The sequence below is a fragment of the Eschscholzia californica genome, unplaced genomic scaffold, assembly GCF_041429995.1.
Source record: "Eschscholzia californica isolate CP2 unplaced genomic scaffold, dmEscCali1.0.p SCAF_1, whole genome shotgun sequence".
Lineage (NCBI taxonomy): Eukaryota > Viridiplantae > Streptophyta > Magnoliopsida > Ranunculales > Papaveraceae > Eschscholzia > Eschscholzia californica.
Window position 1 is genome coordinate 23,163,766 of NW_028238198.1, and position 21,649 is coordinate 23,185,414.

The 21,649-nt window shown below is 35.0% G+C and overlaps 1 long non-coding RNA gene and 1 pseudogene across 2 annotated transcripts; both read right to left on the minus strand.

Moving 5' to 3' along the window:
• Positions 1-148: 148 nt before the first annotated feature.
• Positions 149-2,984, minus strand: LOC147565249 (uncharacterized). Its single transcript, XR_015237087.1, has 3 exons — positions 2,514-2,984; positions 967-1,038; positions 149-352 (listed from the first exon to the last, which is right to left on the minus strand). It is a non-coding gene; the product is annotated as an uncharacterized LOC147565249 (long non-coding RNA).
• Positions 2,985-8,696: 5,712 nt separating this feature from the next.
• LOC147565250 (protein JINGUBANG pseudogene) lies at positions 8,697-10,823 on the minus strand (annotated as a pseudogene). Its single transcript, XR_015230133.1, has one exon. The product of XR_015230133.1 is annotated as a protein JINGUBANG pseudogene (transcript).
• Between the last annotated feature and the right edge of the window lie 10,826 nt (positions 10,824-21,649).

The window sequence follows — 21,649 nt, forward strand, 5'->3', positions numbered from 1 at the left end:
AGGAATGTCGAAAATATACAAGCAAACAAGTTTATTCCCAACTAAAGGCATGTCTGTCCTACACCAAACCCAAGAGTCGTAAGGCATTTATATATCGAGACGGTTATATTTATTATTGTTATAAGACGTTAAAATTAGGAAGTATATAAATCAAACAGATTGAATCAGATTGGATTTTCACATGAGTTATTGTACAAGCATGCAACCTGAATATTCATACACATTGTTTTCTTTAAATAAGTAAATATTAAAACGAAAAAACTTTTCTCTTCCCCAAGCCTGCACAAAAAACGTGGTTGAAGCTATGAAAAAAGAAAGTTATTTGAGAAAGAATTATTTTCCTTCTTCGAACCTGAAAAAAAAGACCCAATTGAAACAAAATGGAAGCTATGAATATAAAAGAAGTTAACCAAAATCTTGAAATAACTAATAAAACTTCAGTTAATAATATATAAAGGACAACAAAAAATAAATATCCATTTTCGTGTGTTGTAAAGAATCATCAAACTAAACATTCACATCTGAAAAGTACAAATCTCTATTTTCACGTCAAATTCCGAAATGTAAAAGAATTCGAGAATATTCATACATGATTGACATATTCGTATTGGTGCTTCATAAATTAATTAATTTTCTTCAAGAGAAAAATGAAGGTATTTAGTAGTTGGAATTTCGCTTTTGCAATTGGCAGAAAATCAACACCAATATAGAAGATTATTACAAATTAAACCACAAAATCATAACTCTCCTTATTTCTTATTGAAATTACGCTGTAGATGCTATCTGTACTAAGGTTATCAATTTTCTTAATGAATGAGCTTAAGAGATGAGAAAAGTTAGGGCAATCGATCAACAATCTATTAAAAGAAATTATAGAAGTTCGAGATATCATTCATGAACTGAAACAATAAATCAAAGAAAGTATAAATTAAATATTACACAATATTGGCAATTTAAAATTCTCACCAGAATCTTTTACGAGTCATCTTTAATGAGTCATTATCTTGCAGCTTGAGCTTTCTTCTTCTCTAAGCCCCTCTACAAAAAAAAACAAAGGTGGTTGTAGCTGCCTGTGTTTGTGTAGAAAATAAATACATATGTGAAGTTCTAGGGCGATAGAGATTGACAATTGAAAGTTTTAGTAATTGTTGACGTGATATTGAGTTCATTCGATTGAAGTATTAAACTTATATACCAGATAGTCAACTGTTGAAATTTAAAATGATGTAAGAAATAATAAACTGTGCTAACAATTGACAATGAACATGGGGCATATGCATCATCAGAGCAATCACAACTGTTAAGTCCCTCTGTTAACTCGAACTTGAGAAATACTAACAAATGGTAATGCGTAAATGAAATTTAGTAATGAAGAGAATAAGTAGGGTGTAAATCGATATCATCCAATCGAAATCCATCCAAGCAATCACAACAGGTATGTCACTCACTTAACACGAATCTGCAAAATTTCATAGATAGATTAAGGGGTAATGAGTGTTGAGCATATAGTCCTAGCTGCAACACAACATGGTATGCCACTTATGTCTAACTTCTCATAAAGTCGATTGTAACGTAGGTAGCAGCACAAACTGATATACCACTTATGTTTTACTTCCCATAATGCGACTGTAAATGTAGGATTGTACGTACGTGCATATATGTTGTACGTATTTTTTTTCTTCTCATTTATATGGTTATTACCAATATTAATTCTTGATGTAAATTACACAAAATATATTTTTAGAATCCTTAAAGTGGGTCTGCAGACCATGCCATTAGTGCTTGAACACACACACACACAAAAACACTCTCCACACACACACACACACACACAAACACACTCTCAACACACACACACACACACACAAACATTTTTATGTTTCTGTCTATCTCCAAAGGACTGTAGTGCAGATAAAATATGAGTAGGTAAACATTTAGTTACAGTCTAATGTTAGCGTTGGAGGGAGGGGAGACCAATGACAGACATCCCTGATTGGACAAAACTGTACATACATTTCAGTTAGCCAGTGACCCACTAAGATTGAAGACTAAAACTCTATAAATCGTTAGGAAATTCAAATCAAACACCGACAACTTATATTATCAAGCCTACATATAAACCACTTCAGGGACTTTATCTTTTCAGAAGAAAATAATTTCTTGGGGCAAAAAAGTCTTAAATCACCATTTCCAATTAGAAAACCAACACCTCATCCATTGGATCTTGTAGTGGATAAAAAAGTACAAGTTTATATATCTAAATTGGATATATTCCAATAAAAGATCAGATGAGAATTATAAAAATTGGATGATTATGTTTCAAAAATAAAATTGAGTTCATAAAATACATAAGATGCATAAGTTTTCATTAAGAGAATTAGATGTTCATTACCTCAATTAGATGAGAATTATAAACATTAGATGTTCGTTGAGAACATTATTCAAACACGTAATATGCATATACACAACACCAAACGATTTAACAACCAAGAGTACAAAGGGGAAATTAGTACCTTGGGTTGAAGGATGGATCCGCTCCAAACATCCAAATAGTATTAATAATTAAGCTAGGGAAGGAGGGAAAGATGTAGTGAGAATTGAGAAAAATTCATCCAGAGTATTATTTGCGTTAATGATTAAATAACCTAATTAAATAATTAGTGAAGAAGAGTAAGAAACTGAGAGGGGAAGATAGAAAAGAACTTCTCCAATGAAGAGTTCATCCATTGGAGCAAGAAATTAATAAGATGGAAGAAGATGAAAATCTTCGGAAACATTAATGAGAGAGGGGGAGGTAAAGTAATTACCGAGACCACGAAAGGATTTGAGATAAATGTGAGAGTTAGAATAATTAAAATTCATTCCTTGGATTTCATGGGAAGTTGAAGGAATCCATCCTAGTCAGCTGGAGGTACACATGTCATCCTACTCATAAGCCTAAAGATGTATTAATTATGTCCTAGTCACAAGGATCTGTTTTGTATAATAGATATATATATATATATACATACGCGATGTTATATTTAGGCTCATGTCGGTACGGCTCGTGGTGGTCAGGGATGGTCCCTGCTCGCGGTTTGTAAGACTACGTGTGGTCACTTTTCTTCTTTTCTATCCATAAAAAAGGAGAATGTGACTTTCACTATTCACAATCATCCTTTACAACAAAAAAACAGTCAACTTCTACTCAAAAAATCGATCTTTATATATAATTATTGTTAGCCCACCAACTACATCTCATTACATAGAAGTCTAAAGCGGTTTATCCCATTTTTTATATACACACACATTATCTTTTAATTGATGAATTGACAAAGAAAAACCAATCGTTAGTTGCACACACCAGTTTTTTCTCTGTTTTCGCCGACGACATAAACACCGACGACCGTCATTATAAGCTATCTCTAACATTTTATCTTTCTCTATACAACACTACCCATTCTCTTTGTCATTCTATTTCTTCTCTCTTGAACTTCCTCTTCCTCACTCTATCAATTGATAGTGGTGGCGGCCAATGATTAGGTCTCATCCAGTTTAATCTCTCGTTCTCTCTCAATGATAGGGTTTCAGTCAATGGTTGGTTGCGGTCGTGACTTTTGGACTAGGTCGCTACCATTGATAAGAGTTTGTGGGTAACCATCATCAGCGTCTTACTCGCTATGCAACTGGTCTGTTGGTGAAGAACACACTGAAACCTCAATTAAAGCTAGTGGATTTGTTTACACGTCAGTAATACACTACTAATGTAAATAGCGTCTTACCGGATAGGCAAAGAGCAAACCGGTTAAAAACTCATTCAAGTTTTAGTTGGGACATCAGTGACCACCTATAGGAAGATGTGTTTATCTGTCAATAAAACGCTACCGTTATAACCATCGGTAGCGTCTTACCAACAGGACGTTACCTAATGACCTAGTCGTGCGTGACAAAATTTGCGACTACTACCATCGTAACCATTATTATCTTTAACCGTCACAAGAGAGAGAAAATCGATGATATTACTAAAATCAATCTATAACATTATATCTTGTTATTTAATTTTTTACACACACACCAAATTATAGCCAATCCTGATGGTTTTGTTGTTAGTTCAACACCCAACAAATCCCGCCTCTCTCAATTCCCCACTTTTTGTTTTTATTTTCTTATTAATTCTGCATAAACCCCTTATATAATACATTTTGACTTTTATTCCCAAGTTATGCCCCCATTTTAAAACCGAATTCTTTTTTGACCGTATTATTGCGATGTAATTTTTTATCTCTTTGGTTAGGTTCCATCCAAGAAACACTCTAGTTATTTATTTGTCCCCAAATTACCGATGATCACATACATTATAAATTGTTATAGTTAATTTTTCTTTAAGTTTTTTTATGGTATCGCCTCAAAAGTTTACTTCATGCTGAGTGAGTTGACACTATGGGTGTGTGACACCACCATTTGTCTACTGCAATAAATTAGTTGAGAAATTAACCAGTTTAATTTAGAGTTAATTCCTGTATGACCCCCTACTTTGTGACCAGCTTCCTTTATGACCCCTTTTTTTTCGTAAATTCAAATATGACCCCCTTTTTTGAGGTAAATGTCCTGATTACCCTTCTTATTAATATTGTTTCAACATAAAAAAAAACAACTTGAATTCCACCTCACTTCCTACTCCCCCACACATATCTCTCCACATCATCTTTCTCTCTCCATCTCACCTCTCTCTCAAACTCACCTCTTTCTCTCTCTCCAACTCATCTCTCTCTCCAACTCATCTCTCTCTCTCTCTAACTCACCTCTCTCTCTCTCCAAGTCACTCCTTCTTCTCCGATGAAGGTCGCCGGCCGGAAAATTTCTGGCCGGCGACCTTAAAAAAAAAAAAAAAAAATTCTTACCTCTTCTCTCTCTCTCTCTAGAAACTCCGGCGAAGGGGTTTCCCCTTCGCCGGAGTTTCTAGAGAGAGAGAGAGAGATGAAGGTGTCGGAGAAGATGGAGTGACTTGGAGAGAGAGAGAGAGGTGAGTTAGAGAGAGAGGTGAGTTAGAGAGAGATGAGTTGGAGAGAGAGATGAGTTGGAGAGAGAGAGGTGAGTTGGAGAGAGAGATGAGTTGGAGAGAGAGAGGTGAGTTGGAGAGAGAGGTGACGTGGAGAGAGATGAGTGGTGGAGAAGGAAGAGAGGTGGAATTTAGGTTTTGTTTTTTATTTTATTTTGAAAATACATTAATCAGAGGGGTAGTGATGACATTTGTCTGAAAATAAGGGGCCATGTTTGAATTTACGAAAAAAAAAGGGGGCCATAAAGGAAGCTGGTCACAAAGTAGGGGGCCATATAGGAATCAACTCTTTAATTTATCCCATTTTGAGTTACAACTTCCAAAAATGGAAATGAAATTAATACAACCAGTAAATATAAATACTTTTTTTAGTTATTGTGTTTGAGTTAAACTCCCTAGGTCGAAATCTTGAATCCGTCCATAGTGGTGGTGTAACTGTATGCACTAGTCTTTGTTATTGTTCATGTCAAACTATATTCATGTTATTTCTTATATGCACGGTGCACCTGTTATAAATAGTTGTAAAACTTCAAGGAAAAAAAACTGAGGATTCAACTACAAAAATTAATATTTTTTTTATAGGAAACTTTGTTTTTTTTTTTTGTTGAAATATAGGAAACCTTGTTGATCACCATTATATTTTGCATTCCACCATTTAGTGTCTCTCTAAAATTGATCAATTAGATTGATTCCAAGGAAAAAGTCTAACATAAACTTTATCTGAAATAGATACGATTAGGTCCATTAGGATGTTATAATAATATTTATTTTTAAACAATCACTAGGAAACTCAATAAAGCTTATTGTTAGTCAACCTCTTGAGAATCTGCTAAGATCAATAGAGAGAATGACATTTTGAATATAAGAAAATAGATAAAGAAAGGGCGGTTGATAGAATGATACCTCCTTTGATTAAACCAAGTTAACTTCCATTTCAAGCAATGATACAACTTTTCATTATCTCTCTTGCCTCCCAACCACCTGAAAATGACATGCATTCTTCTGTCCATCTCCTAATCTCAGTATATATATATCTATTATATATAGCACAATGGTGTTTTTTGAGGTGAGCCGTAGATTTATGTTTTGGATATTCGTGTCTGTCGGATTTTCATCTAACTTCCTTTATTTTCTCTTAAGGAATACGTTTAAACTCAAATCTTTAACTTCCAAAACTACCTATGGATTTTCATACCCTTATTTGTTTGAGAAATTACGGGCTAAGTCAACTTCAATGTAATTAACTGAAAGACTATTATGGAAATTTACACAAATCATGGGAGTGAGCAAAATTAGTGGAGAGGAAATTTGTGTAACCACCCATAATATATTTTCTTTCCTTATTTATTCCACCAAATAAATTTCTCTCACTCTATATATGTCGGTCATAATTTTATATCTTCTTCTTTCAACAAAAAAGTCTATATCTTCTTGGTCGATTTATATCTTTTTTTTTTTACTTCTCCATTGAATTATTTTGAATTGTTTAGATGGATTAATGGGCAAACATGACTTCTTCTCCTTTTCTTTGATTGAGGTATCTCTTCTTCTTCGAATTTTTCAGTTTGATATTTTTTATTGTACAGATTTTTTTGTATTCTTTAATTTAAGGAGTGGGCATCATGGATAAAATTAGATTGTGAGTTGAACAATGAGTTAGAAGATGGAGATGATGGTTTCATGAATGTTGTAGTCATTGCAGGATGTTGCTAACCATTTGGTGAAGTGGAAGATGGAGCAAACAATAATTTAGTATTCCAACATTCTTAAATTGTATTTGTGTAGGTTCTTTAGTCATGTTATCTCTGATTTCATAATAGATGTATTTTTATTTTTTAAATCTCTAATGTTGAATCTCATTGTATTGTGTTTTTTCCTTGGTTATTGTTTAGACATTCTGATTTCTTGCTCATAGTCTTCAATGTATAATCACTCAGTAGTAAAAAAGTTTTTGATTGCTCTTATAAGTTACATATACTTTTCATTTGTCTTTCTGTCATTTTCATTTCATTCAAAATTCAATCCATCTCTCTCAGACTGTTTGTGTATTTCTTATGTTCAATCTATTAATTTCTTTTTTTTTTTGTAGAGAAAGAAAGATGATAAAGAAATCAACCAGATTATTATACATTTAGATATCTCTATCACGGCCTTTAGACTTCAATTGTTCTCCCAAGATCTTAGGTTTGATTGAAATTTGTGTATGTTTTCTTCACACATACATCTTAAGATTTCCGGTTATTTGATTTGAGTTGCACATTTTTCAGAGATAATGATATTTTTTCATGAATCGTTTCCTTAATTGCATTGTAATTATCCACTCTTTAATTTATATATTAGTAATTTAACCAATTGTTATTATCTTTTGTTAAGATGTTGCAAAAAGAAAAAAAATTATCTTATCACATTAACAATTTTATATTTATCTATAAACTCTTCATATCTTTTGATGGTTGATAAGGGGATATATTGGTTGAGAAGGGGATATATGTAAATTATGGGTGATCAAATTTGTCCTAATCTTTCTTTATCTCGAACTCTCTTTAACTGTGTTTCTAATTTTGTAGTCCCATATTCGAGTTGTTTCGATGGATTATCATTATTATTAATTATTTTCACAACCCTTCTCTGTGTGCTACCTCCTATTTGGGTTGTTCCCATATGCCATAATAATTCATCAAAATAAAGTTACTTTTTGTTAGAATGACGAGTCTTTTGTGAGGCTTTTACGAATAATTTTTTGTGTCAATAATCTTATATACATTAATTGTCTTACAAATTGTTGAAGGGGGTTTGAGAAAGTAAACAAATAGACAAGAGTCTATGTTCTTTCTTCAACTAGGTGTCCACCGCGTCCTACGGACGCGGTAGATCTCTTTTGGCTAACGCCTTCGAGGTAGAATTTTGCTGTCAACTACGTCTTTGGGGTGCACGTATATCGGGACGGCATATCCCGAGACGTTTATGCGTCGCGAAGACCATTTAGGATTAGACAGGGACTGTGATTCGCATAACAAATGCGAATTACAGGTCCCTGTATAATGTTGGATTGGTCTATAAATGAATTTCGCGACGCATAAACGTCTCCGGATATGCCGTCCCGATATACGTGCACCCCAAAGACGTAGTTGACAGCAAAATTCTACCTCGAAGGCGTTAGCCAAAAGGGATCTACCGCGTCCGTAGGACGCGGTGGACACCTAGTATATATATATATAAACATTGGTCATGACTATTCATCAATCTCTCCCTCCCTAGTCAATAATTTTTGACTAAAATGGTTATGAAGTTAGTTATCAGCTCTTGAAAGTTTTGCTAAAATCAATCTTATACATGAGTCATTAACTATGATATATCATAAAATATTGGAGTGGTAGACTGGTAGCTGATTAAAAGTGAGCTAGCTCTACTCCCACATCTACTAAAGAAGAAAAAAAATTGATGTGTGAGCTTATAACCTCCACGAGTCCATTCAATAGGTCTCGGCATTTACTAAGTTAGTGCACACCTATAACTTAGGTTCAGGACGCTCTCGCGTGCAATGTGGGACAATAACTATCTTCCACCTTCGGCGAAAAAGTATCCTGACTCTGATATCACACGCCTCAATATTATCCCATTAACAAAAAAGAAGATATTATTAGAAGTCAACTCCACCTTAACCAAACAAAATGCTCATTGGATCCCTTCAAATGTTACATTTGCTATATTATATAGGAGTAAGTAGTAAACTACCAAATCACATAATTACATCAACATTATCCAATAATTAAACAAGTTTAAGTTAAACACAACCACTTGTCTCCATCCTCATGACGTGTGGCAACTATAATAGTTGTTTTCTTTTCGGAAACACAACTATAATATAATTCTGACATAATCTACAATCTTATTAGATACATTAAGAGCACATCAATTCAAAAAATAATAAAAATAATCTATATACACACTAAAAATATTGATACAACTCCTTAGCACGATCGAGCTTGACAAATATTTAATCTGATATTTCAGTTTTTGTCTTGCAGTAATTCATAAATTTTCAGTTCTACCATCCAATTGTAACAAGACCATACGGTTAAATTTGTGAAAATTTTGTCACATAACTATCGTAGTCACGAAAACTAGTACCTAGCAATATTAGTCGAGGAAGAAAAACTATTGGTCGTCGACGACATTGAATCCGACGGTGAAGAAAAGCTCCCTCCATTCATCAAGTTCTCTTGATGATATTGTTGATGCTGTACTTGATAAAAATCAGGTGCTTGTTCTTTTACCCTCCAAACTTTAACAGATTTATCCAAACTACCACTATACAAAATCCATCGTTGATCATCAACCGTTGATTTTGAATCATTCTCAACCGTTAAACATTTAACGGGCCCACTATGTCCATTCAAAATTGATAGACACGTGTGAATTCCATTCTCTCTTAACCACACACATATCGTTTTATCTGCTGATCCACTAAACACCAAATTACCAGCCGTCGTTAAACATAAAACAGCTAGCTTATGTCCTTTTAAAAACCCTAACTCGCTGAGATGACTCGCCCGTTCCCAAAAGTTAACGACTCCGTCAGATGACCCACAATAAATAACAGTTGACGTTGAGTTAACGGCTAACGCCGTTACTGCACATTCTTGTTTTAATAAAGTTCGAATAAAGAAATGTTTAGTACCTTTTCCTTGTAATTCTCTTCTCCAAACTTTAACGGTTCCATCAGCTGAACCAGTAAAAACCATTCTGTCAAATCCGGTAACGACAGAGTTAACGGCGTCATCATGAACGTTAATTGATTCTAAACATTTAAAATCTGAAACTCTCCAAACTTTTAGGGTTTTATCCCAAGACCCAGAATATAACAGAGTTTGATCTTCACTTAAAGATAAACAAGAAATAGCATCAAAATGTTTAATCCAAATTGCATTTCGATTACGTCGGACTTCGACGTAATTACTTGGATTAATTGAACTTTTGAGGAAATCTTTTAATTTTGGTAAGGTCCCTATTCTTTTATGAATTTTAGGATTTTTGTCTGAAACTTTCCAAACCCTAATTTTCCCATCTTGGTGACCAGTAAATATTTGTTTCCCAGAAATGATAATAGCTTTAACAAGACCACTATTAGATTTAAACCCAGTAAATTCTTTCTGGTTTTTCCAAACCCTAATATTTTTACTATCAGAACCAGTATATAGTAAATCATCAATGGCAGCAAGAGAATAAATATGACCTTCTTCTCGAACAAGAGAACCAATAAGACTATGGGTAGGAGAAGATCCATCTTGATAATCATTTATAGGAACAACAGGCATAGATTGAAACCATGGAGATTTATTAAATGGAGAAGAAGAATAAGGTTGATTCCATGGAGACATATTATTATTATAAGGAGAGTTTTCAACCATGAAACGATTTCGATCTTCGTAATAAGGTCCTGGACTTGGAGCTGTGCTACTAGTATTGGAGTATTGATCATCATCGTCGTCGTTGTTATTTGAAGAAGAATTGATTAATGGGTCTGTATGTAACAAAGTGCCGAATTTCGATCGAGAAATACTATTAGTTTGAGCAAACATTGTTCTTTCTCTTGATTCTTGCATCATTTTATGTTCAATGGAAAGAAATGATTGGAAATGGGTAGGTTATAAAAAGAAAGGTCAAAGGTAAAGAGGGTTTGAACTTTGAAGGAATGTAAAGTAGGAGAGGAGAGGAGAGGAGATTTTCTTTTTTTTTTTTTGTAAGAGAAATGAAGGGTTTGGAGAAGACATAGAGAGGAATGTCTATTCTTATATATAAAGAAACTAGAGAGAAATTTGAGAGAGAGAGAAGAGAGAGAAAGAGGTATAGGTGTAAGAGTGTGAGTGGTTGAGAGAGGATACGCGTGTAAGGATGAAAGGAAGAGGACTCCTTAATAATTGAGTCCTACAAAAACAATAGGTAAGATGTGAAAACCAAGTTTAACGGGAAATAGAAATAAGTGGAGGGAAAACGTGCATGGTTTGATTAGTTTTGGAAAGGACATAAAATTAACAATGGTGCCCCACCAATGTAGGTTAATCCATTCAATGTCTTTTGGATTCTTGTTACATTAGACTATGATTATATGACCTTTGGTGTAGTGGTTGAACATTCCCCTCACCCCCCACGGCCCTTACGGCTCTATACCCCAACCCAACTTGGCCCCAGGTCCTCCCTTTCTATTCTTCGGTAAGCAGACCGTGGGAGGGGGGGGGGGGGGGGGGGGGGGAGGGGGGTGTATCTGCTTTGGACTGATAGAAAGCATCTCTCTTTTGCCCCTCCGGTCTCCTGCCTTAACTGAGAATCCCCACCCAAAAAAGAAAAAGAGAATAAGTTGTTCTTGCCGGGAGAGTCGCGTCGGAGACATCTTTCTCTGAGGAGGAGGCTTCGTCGTCTGACTCCTCATAAATGATGTTGGGATCGGCCGGCTCATCCTCGAAATCCGAAAAGAAAACAGAGACAGAACGGAATCACTTTGTTTGCTCATGAAATTGTAGGATCGAATCTGGATGGAAACATATTCTAATCAAGATTTATTCTACATAATTTAAACAATAAATAAAGTAAAAGATCTTAAGATGGTCTTTAGGACTCAAGATGTCTTAAGTGGCGATTATAGTTCTTATCAAAACTCATGATATATTTCATATTGTATTCATTATGTATCAATGTCATTGAACTTGTAGTACAATCTCGAAATAATAATAATAATGGAGTAACATCATTTTATCTAGCTACGTGGATTTGTTTGCTGTGGATGTATAAAAAAATGGTATACATATGATTCCCTGCATGTCCTCTAATTTCTAATTGATTTGATTTGATACATATGAAATATGGCTGATTTAATCAATCACTTTGTAACTCAATTATTTGTCCTAGCCTTTTGTATTTCAATTGTTAGGTGTAGAGTAGGTATAACATTGAAAAATAATTTGCAACTATCTTTTTTTTAAAAGATGCAACTATCCATTTCATTATATATTGTTTGAACTGCATATGTGGCTATGTCACAATTGTTTTCTATTTGTATGGTACAATATGAAAAGAGTTTACCACTTTTTTTAAATACTGCTTTAAATCCTATAGATACCAACATCAGTGTAGAAATTTGTGTTGGTTAAAAAAAATGTATGACTTTGGTGTTTTTTTTTTTTTTTGTTAAGGATGACTTTGGTGTTGTTAGTTTCTTTAGTTAAATTTACATCTGAAATTGGAAATAAATGACACGAACTTTACTTGTATAGTTTAAGTAATTACATGTGTTTACTGTAATTGGTTCAGACTTTAAAATGAGTATCAACTTCAGACTTGTTTTGAAAACCACAAAACGAATACATTTCATATGAAAGATTGATTTCTAGATCTTATGATAAAAATACAAAACAAAATGAATTACATATTTTGAGATTTATATCCAAAGAAAAGAATGGTGCCTTAGCTTGTATGGGAAGAAAAGTATGAAACATATGCACAATTTTCATACCTTGTTATTACTTTCATATCACAAACTACTAACAATTTTTTCCATTTCTACCAAATTTCCAAGTGGTTAGGGTTTTGCATTGACTTTAGGCGTGTTGTGGGCTGACATGATGGACTTACTATTCATGGCAAGTGGCAAAAAGTAATAGAATAGAGTGTTGTTATTGTTCATGTGAATTGGGCACAACAGTAAACAAGATGTCTGACTCGTCTTCGTTGAATTTTAGGTTAAATGGTTGACTTTTGACACGGTCTAATTACGTATAACCCCCCAGCATCTTTGTTTACGTGTGAACATTTAATATCTAGAACGTATCTCAGTGTCATGACATGTGTCATGTGAATCCCCATTCTTCACATTCCATTATTCGAATACGATTGTACTATATAAAGAAGGGGTTTTGGGCCGTCCTATAAAATTTACAGGACATAAGAATTAACACATAGAGGATTTTCGTATGCCTCTAGTGACTTTCTTCTTTCACGCTAAAAAATTTACGAATAGATAAGGCTGTCAATAGATATCCGAATATTCAACATTCGATCTGTCTTCGTATTTTTAAACTTTCGGACATCAGATACGGATTCGAATATTCCTTATCGGATACAGATATACCAATATCCGACCTGATAAGCAATACATAAAAATAATAAAAGTATAAATTTTATTAGTAATAATATATAAATGGATGGTTGAGATTTATTATTTCGATCTAATGATTAACGACTTAAAATATAAATTGTTCTTCTTGTTTCAGATATCGGATAATATCTGATATCCGTTAATATTATGCCTATATTCGATCCGATAAGCTACCGTGTACATCCCTACTGATAAACTGTTATTACATACAATCTTTCAAAAATTCTTCTCTCTCCTCCCACCACTGTCCACCACCAGCTCTGCCAACAACCACCGCTATTTTCTCTCTCTTTCTTTTGTTCTCTAGGGAGATAAAGAGAGAGAGAGAGAGAGAGACAGAGATGTCGGGTTTGAGGCAGTGGTGGCGTGAGATGGTAGCGGTGGGGGAAAAAGTGAAGAATAAGAAGATCTAATTTTTCTTTTGAAGGACTGGTTGTTGTGATAAGTCGGTCGCTGATCTCTCTCGACATTAAAGAAATAAGAGGTTGTAGGGCTGGGGGCAACCAAATCATTTTTTTACCTAAAAGTCTAGGATGCATTAGAGACCATTTAGGATGGTCTTAAGCCTATTGGTTAGACAACTCACTAGTAAAGGAAATTAGACCGAGATCCGAATTACTTTCGTTAAACAGTCACTTAAAAGTTAAAATGAAGGACCTAGATTTAGATTTGTCTTAATAGTGGACTGAATATATTATACCAAAAACATTACATAATTGTAAGAATATGTATCATTTTTTTCAATGGGCAAAATTATCGAGGAGAACATAGATTACAGATTTATTTACGTAGTATTTGTCAGTAAAGGTTGTTATATGCAAATCTTAAACATGAGTACTTCAATTCCTTACATGTAAATTTGTGATGGGAAGTACAATATACAAGAGGATCGTGCTATTTCCTCATTATTGATATATGAGACAAATCTAAAACATGAATGGATGCCCCTATACGTATAAGTTACTAAGTCTACCATACATGTATGACGAAAACAAGTAATCCAAGAAAAGTAATAGGAAATAAAGAACAAACACACAAAACACAAGAGATTTACGTGGTTCGCTAGTGAGACCTACTCCACGACGACGACGGCGCGATTATTTCCATTATGATAAGCAAATAAGTTACACAAAAGATTTGTGAGAATTCGACACAGTTATCTCCTAAGATTTTAGTTTATATAGCCACTAAAACTCTAATCTCATTGACCCGCCTCACCGACTTTCTCTTTCTAAATCCGAAATACACATAGATACGCTAACACTAAAACCAACATAAGTTCTGCTCCGCATTCCTGTTCTGTATCGGAGTTCAATTCTGCCTCGGAACTCTGCTTCACATATCAATTTTACCTCGATAATCATTCCTATTAGCGGGTCTAAATTCCGCACCGAACCCCCATATTCAAGACCAAAACATACACATATTCATCTTGCAAACTAAAAATTTGAAGTCCCCAAATCAAATTTCATTTAGTCATGTTTTAATTTGTGGACTTATAATCGGTAGGTAATAATAAATGAAATGAATGGGTAGTTAATGCCTTTATAGCATTTCTTTTGTTGAAGAACCTTTATCGCATTTAAGATTGACTTTTTTGTCTATATTTTATTTTGTTGACGCTTTAAGATTGACCTTGGGGACATTATTATGGGCTCATAGTATGTGAATAATTCAACATATGTACTTTTTATTACTTTGAATGTCTCTACGCAATTATGATGCACCAATGACATAACATGGCCATTTTTCCCCTTTGTTTGATTGAGGCCCATATTTCCTTAAAGTTAGAAAAATTGAATATGAGGACTCAATTATTAGTTTATGGTGAAACTTAGTTGTGATGAAAATTTCACATGACGATTATACAATAAATTGGTTAGAGTGCATACTGTATTTTTGTTGCAATTCTATCATAAAACATACCGGAGGAGAGTAGACGAAGAGTGTGCATATATGTATGTCATCAGTTAGGTGAGTAAGAAATAAACTTTTTTATATTATGTTTTTATTGTAATGTCAACAGTAATTAAATTTTGAGGCACGTATCTTAACCAAATGTGGTAGTCGAACATGTCGAAGAAGAAGATGTTATATTCTCTTTAAAAAAAATTATTCGAAATTTTTATAATATCTATTTAAAATTCTGTACTTTATAAATTCTTTTGTTTTTTCCATAACACCGGTCAAAATGAACCTACGCCCAACTATTATTTCGACCGAATTTGATTTCTCGATCGTAATATATGTTGGGACAATTTTCAGAGGCAAAAAGTATTTAGGTGGAACTTTTTCTCTCTAAATATATCAGGCCACATACTCCGGGAGGGATATTGATGCAGGGGCACCCGGCGTGGAGACTAATTCCATGACCGGACCCGGTCATGGACCAACCGGCCAGAGAGAGTAGATTTAGGAAGTCCTTAATTTAGTATGATTATTAATTAATTTTGGTTTAGGAATTATGCTATTTTAATATTTCCAATAATTGGAAAGGTCCAGAGTTAGTCCAGTTATTTAGGTAAGTTGCAGTATTTAATTATTTAGGAAGTCTAATTCAAGTCTATCTAGGAAAGTCCAAAAACCCTATAAAAAGGATATCTAGTTTGTCTATTGTTCTCAGATTTGAGAGAAAAACCTCATTGAAGTTTTAATAAAGTTAAGTATTTAGAGTTATTTTCATTGTTCTTATTTAATTATTCGTATCTTTTAATTCCGCTGCGTTTCTACATCAAGTGGTATCTAGAGCCATAATTTTTTTCTTTCTTCATCACTTTTATCATCATGGTTAATACTACTATCTCTACTACCACCACTATCACACATCAACAACCCTCTCAACCACCGGGCACCACCAACACCACTCGACTTCCTCCTCTCGGTTTCTCTGCCGAGCCGACGACACCACTCTTCGGCTACACCATTAGCCACCCTCCACCGGTTATAACACCACCCTTCCTCACCTCCTATTCACCAAACACACCTTTTCAAACACCTAACTACCCCCCCTATACCCACACTTCAACACCACCATCATTCTCCTTCCCCGAGCCGACTACTACACCACACCGACCACCACCCGAGAGCCACTTCTCGGCCGACCACAACCCCCTCACCACCCCACAAACCAACAACCGAAACATCACCAACCTAACCCAACCAATTGGCCCTTTAGGAACCATTACAACCTATCAAGACCCACGTCCCCTTTACCCGTATACCCGATATCCTTCATTCACTACAAACCCAATCGAAACCCACTCACCATACCATCAACATCACAACCACCCCAACCCCCATACCGAAATACGATCCACCACCACGGCTATTGATCCGGTCACACCACCTTCACAACACCGTCGTCCACATGAAACCGAACCAAACTTCAACCTCCCTCTCCAACCCGACAACACAACAAACCCACGTCTTCAAGCCCACCCATTCAACCGAACCCGAGACCACATCTCCACCAATTCACAAAACCGTGACCTTACTACTATCACCCGTCCAACCAACATACCACAACGACAACCTTTGGGAGTACAATGCATCCAAACCGAACGTGATCATTACATTCCACCCACCGACATCGAATCTCCGAATCCTAATTCATCATACCGTATTCGAATGGAAGTACCTTCGTATGATGGTTCGATAAATATTGAAGATTTCTTGGATTACGTCTCTAGACTTGAGATTTTTTTTGATGTTATGCAAGTTGAAGGCCCTGAACAGGTACGTTGTGTAACTGGTTATTTATCTAAAACTGCTCTTACTTGGTGGAAACAGGAATCTGAGAATCGTCGTTTATTACACCTTCCTCCTATTTCTTCATGGTTAGAATTGAAACCATTAATGTTCTCCCGTTTCCTCCCTCCGGATTATGAGAACCAACTATGTGTTGATTATTTACGTTGCCGCCAAGGAAGACGTTCCGTTGAGGAATATGCTTCGGAATTCCAAAGACTAATTACAAGACTTAATCTCCCAGATTCAGAGTCAATGAAAGTAGAAAAATTCAAGGACGGACTTCGTAATGATATTAAAGATTTGGTTAATTTGAGAGCTTTTAATTCGGTTTCTTAATGTATTAGTGTAGCTCGGTCTTTTGAATCAGATTCACGTTCAATTTTTCGAGGACATAGTACGAGAAGTCAAACAGTCAGAACTCTACCAGATGATTTAGATCAATCAAAGCAGGCGGAGGACGGTATTAAATCACTAACAGAAAATCCTTATAAAAAACCTCCACCAGTTAAGTGTTATCGTTGTTTTGAAACAGGCCACTATTCTAATGCTTGCCCCTCTCGCGGTAAAGCTAATTTGGTAGAAAAGAAAGCTGATTCGGATACAGATGAAGATCAATTGGAACGAATTAATACTATTCCCGACAACGGTGATCAGGTTATGTTACTCACTCGACGAGTTCTTTTCACACCTTTCAAGAGGAATTTATCTCAACGAAAGAATTTGTTCGTTACACGGGGAACAGTACTGAATAAAGTTTGTACTATTGTGATTGACAATGGTTGTGTAGAGAATTTAATTTCTACAAAATTGGTCAATTTCTTGGGTATTCGTACAATGATTAAATCAACCCCATATAAAACTGCTTGGATTCAGTCAGGAACTACTACACGGGTTGATCACATGTGTACTATTAATCTTTCTATTGGTTCTTCTTATGTGTCTACAGTTAATTGTGATGTTACAGATATGGATTTATGCCACATCATATTAGGACGACCATGGCAATCTGATGTTGATGCCACTTACCGTGGTCGTTTGAATGTTTATGAATTTCCATGGAAGAAGAAGATTGTGACGTTATTGCCAATTGAAGATGGATCGGAAGAACTCCATTCTCTTCACAAACGGTTCGGGACGAACCTCTTGAGGGAAGGGGATGCTGATGCAGGGGCACCCGGCGTGGAGACTAATTCCATGACCGGACCCGGTCATGGACCAACCGGCCAGAGAGAGTAGATTTAGGAAGTCCTTAATTTAGTATGATTATTAATTAATTTTGGTTTAGGAATTATGCTATTTTAATATTTCCAATAATTGGAAAGGTCCAGAGTTAGTCCAGTTATTTAGGTAAGTTGCAGTATTTAATTATTTAGGAAGTCTAATTCAAGTCTATCTAGGAAAGTCCAAAAACCCTATAAAAAGGATATCTAGTTTGTCTATTGTTCTCAGATTTGAGAGAAAAACCTCATTGAAGTTTTAATAAAGTTAAGTATTTAGAGTTATTTTCATTGTTCTTATTTAATTATTCGTATCTTTTAATTCCGCTGCGTTTCTACATCAGATATAGTATCAAGTTTGTAAGCCATTGAAGGGACAGCGGAAAGGATATATGACTGACTCCTCAGGCCTCATGACAGAAACGTAAAGACATTAAAGTTTGAAAGGTCGTGTTTCGGGGAGAGGTGGAGAGAGTTGGGGAAGAACAAGTGGCTACTTGATGCAACAATTACTCTTTGTCTTTTTCTTTACAAATTCCTACATCTTTAGGAACGGAAATCTTTCTTCCAACAAATAAGGTGGTGAAGTTTCAACAAAAAAAAAAAATAAGGTGGTGACAAACATGTGCCCCAATTATATTTTTGTTGATTTTTTGATGCACTATTACACTTTTGATTGGAATTAATATCTGAATATTTTCCTGAGATAGTGAGACAGCGGGTAACAACTTCTTATCCACCTCCTTCATAAAAAAAAACAAAAACTTCTTATCCACCTGCCTCGTATCTAATTAAGGTGAAACCTAAATGTTTTAATTATCGGGAGTGCTACATGTACAATATCTTTGACAAAATTCTCGACTTAATGACTCATTTTCATTAAAAGTCAAAAGTTGATTAAAGTTTTGACTTTTATTCGGACCGTTCTTTTAGAATTTTGTCAAGAATCTTGTCAAAGATTCTTTGTACACTTAGCATTTCCCTTTAATTACACGAAAAAAGTGGAGAGTAAACTACTACTAGAGCATCTCCAATGCAACACCCAATCTTAGAAACTCCGAGTGCCACCTAGGATTTTTTGAGTTTTTGATTAAAAATCCTCTCCAATGCAACACTCTATTTGGATCTCTAAGATGACGTGTCGAGGGTGGAATAGAGATATCTCAAGAGGACACTCTATTTCTAGAGTGTCCTCTTGAGATATCTCTAATTGTCCAACTCATCAATATTTGATTTTCAAGCAATAGACTTCAAGTCTTCTATAGTTTCTAAAATAACTAATTATTTATTTACAAAAATAACTATGCCACATAAGTAAATTAGATAAGTTTAGAGTTTTGCATTGGAGACATAAAAAAATTAAGAATCTCTATTAACGCCACCTAGGAGTGAGAATCTCAATTGAAACTTGACACATAGGATGAATTGAGATTTTTTTGAGTTTTGCATTGGAGATGCTCTCACAAACTTAATCACAAGGTCGGCTTAATTTTAGAAAGAGTATGCAAAACCCATATACTTTTTTTTGTTGAAAGTACAAAACCCATATACTTAACCATTTTTGGAAATTGAATCAAATATCCACACTTACCTTAGATGACATTATTATATGTTTATTTTGTTGGTTTGTAAGGGTAAGCACAATTGACCACATAGGTAAGTCGGTTGTTGTTTGCATTGTTGGGATTCCATATGTGAATCATAATTGACACTATCATGTAAAGTGTGTGTGGAGTAGAGAATTGCCCTTGTTCTTAGGGTTAGTCACATAGCCCATGTTTGGGGTATTATTTTGCTCCTCTCAAGTCTCAATTCCCCCTTTGACACTTGTATTAATAAAATCTCTTGTAACTTTTTTTTGTCCAAATGATTTAATGAGTGACATGTTCTTAACCTATGAGATACATTATATTGTTCAAACAAAGAATATTATTGCATTTTATTCGACTACCAATACATTCCAGGCCAATCAAGACAAGATAGAAAGGTTGTTCGAGTGGTTCAAATTTCTCGATGATACCTACGGTCATCGAAAAACTAAGAGATTGAGACTTTCCAAAATTGTCATTCCTCTTAGGTTGAATTGAAGGGACTTTATAATTTTCAGCCATCCCCCCATGGCTATGTACAGAACCATATTAGCTGGTAAGTCAGTTTGTCTATGTCTATATAGGTAAGTTAATCGGTGTCTATCTGTTAGAGTTTTATATACTTTTCCAAAGCTTTGCGCTTAAAAGTCATTTGTTTGTATGTATTCGTCAAATTTTTCGCATTAAGTTGTACAAATCAGTTGTAACTTCAAAAGAAACTTTCCACTAAAAATGTAATTTACTAATATTTTTTCACAAATCAACTTCGGGTGTGCAAATATAAGCCTAACGTGGTGAGCAGGGAATCAATTGCTATCATCGCCAAATGGGAATGTTGGAGTGATGTTAAAGTGGTAACGCACATAAATATAAACCATGGAACCCACATAAATTTTAAACAGTAGTGGGGAATAATGGTGTTTTCGTACTTTTGGACTAAATGCTCATTTTGGTGGGACTGCGGACTAACCCCTTATTCGCCGCTCCTCTTTGGACTAAAAACTAATGACCTCTCAAAATATGTGCCCCGTCCTCAAATTTTTTTTTGGGATTGTCTCAAATTATTTATGTAATATGAGAAAAACAAAATATTTTTTTAGAAAGTTAAATTGTGAAATAAATATCAAGTAGTACTAACCTGTTGCAACAAAAAGAAAACTAGTACTAACATGTACAAAGTCAGATTGTAAAGGCCACTGTTTCAGAGACTCAAATATTTCAAAAAATTTTGGATGGAAATTTTTGGTCGTATTTCCTTTCCCCTAGCCTCCAACACTATTTTTTCTCCACGCCGGTAAGAGTTGCTGCATAACGACCTTTAATTTTTATTTGGGTTTTTCCGAGTCCTCGTCACAATTTTTTCGTTCTCTCCTTTCCACCACCAATCACCACCACCATCATTTATCTCTCACCGGTTCATCTCTTTCTCCTCTTTCACTCTCTCTATCTGTTCCGACGAAGAGGGTGGAAAATGAGGAGAAAAAATTTTGTTGCCCCGAAAGATTTAATAAAATCCTTTTTTAGAATTTTGAACGACGGAATTTTTGTACTGTTTCTTCAAAGCAAACAACCAATTCTAATCCATTCAAAACTAAACAAGATTAAAGACAGTAACAAAAGATGGTAAAATAGTCGAGTTTTCTCATTGCATCATTTTCCTTGGGTTTGGTCAAATTGAATCATTGAGGGGAGACACTGTGACAATAGTCCCACAGGCGAGAAGGGCTACTTAACAACCAAGATTGTATTGTCTAGGTCCTCTACTCATTGCCAATTGGTTTTGAATTGGATGACCCCTTCCTTTCCCTACCAATAATGGGTCCCTAGTTTCTTTCCATTAGCTGTGTTGGTCGAATCTGTGGCTAGGTCTTTCTGTTTATATCATGAACTTGAGGCCATGACT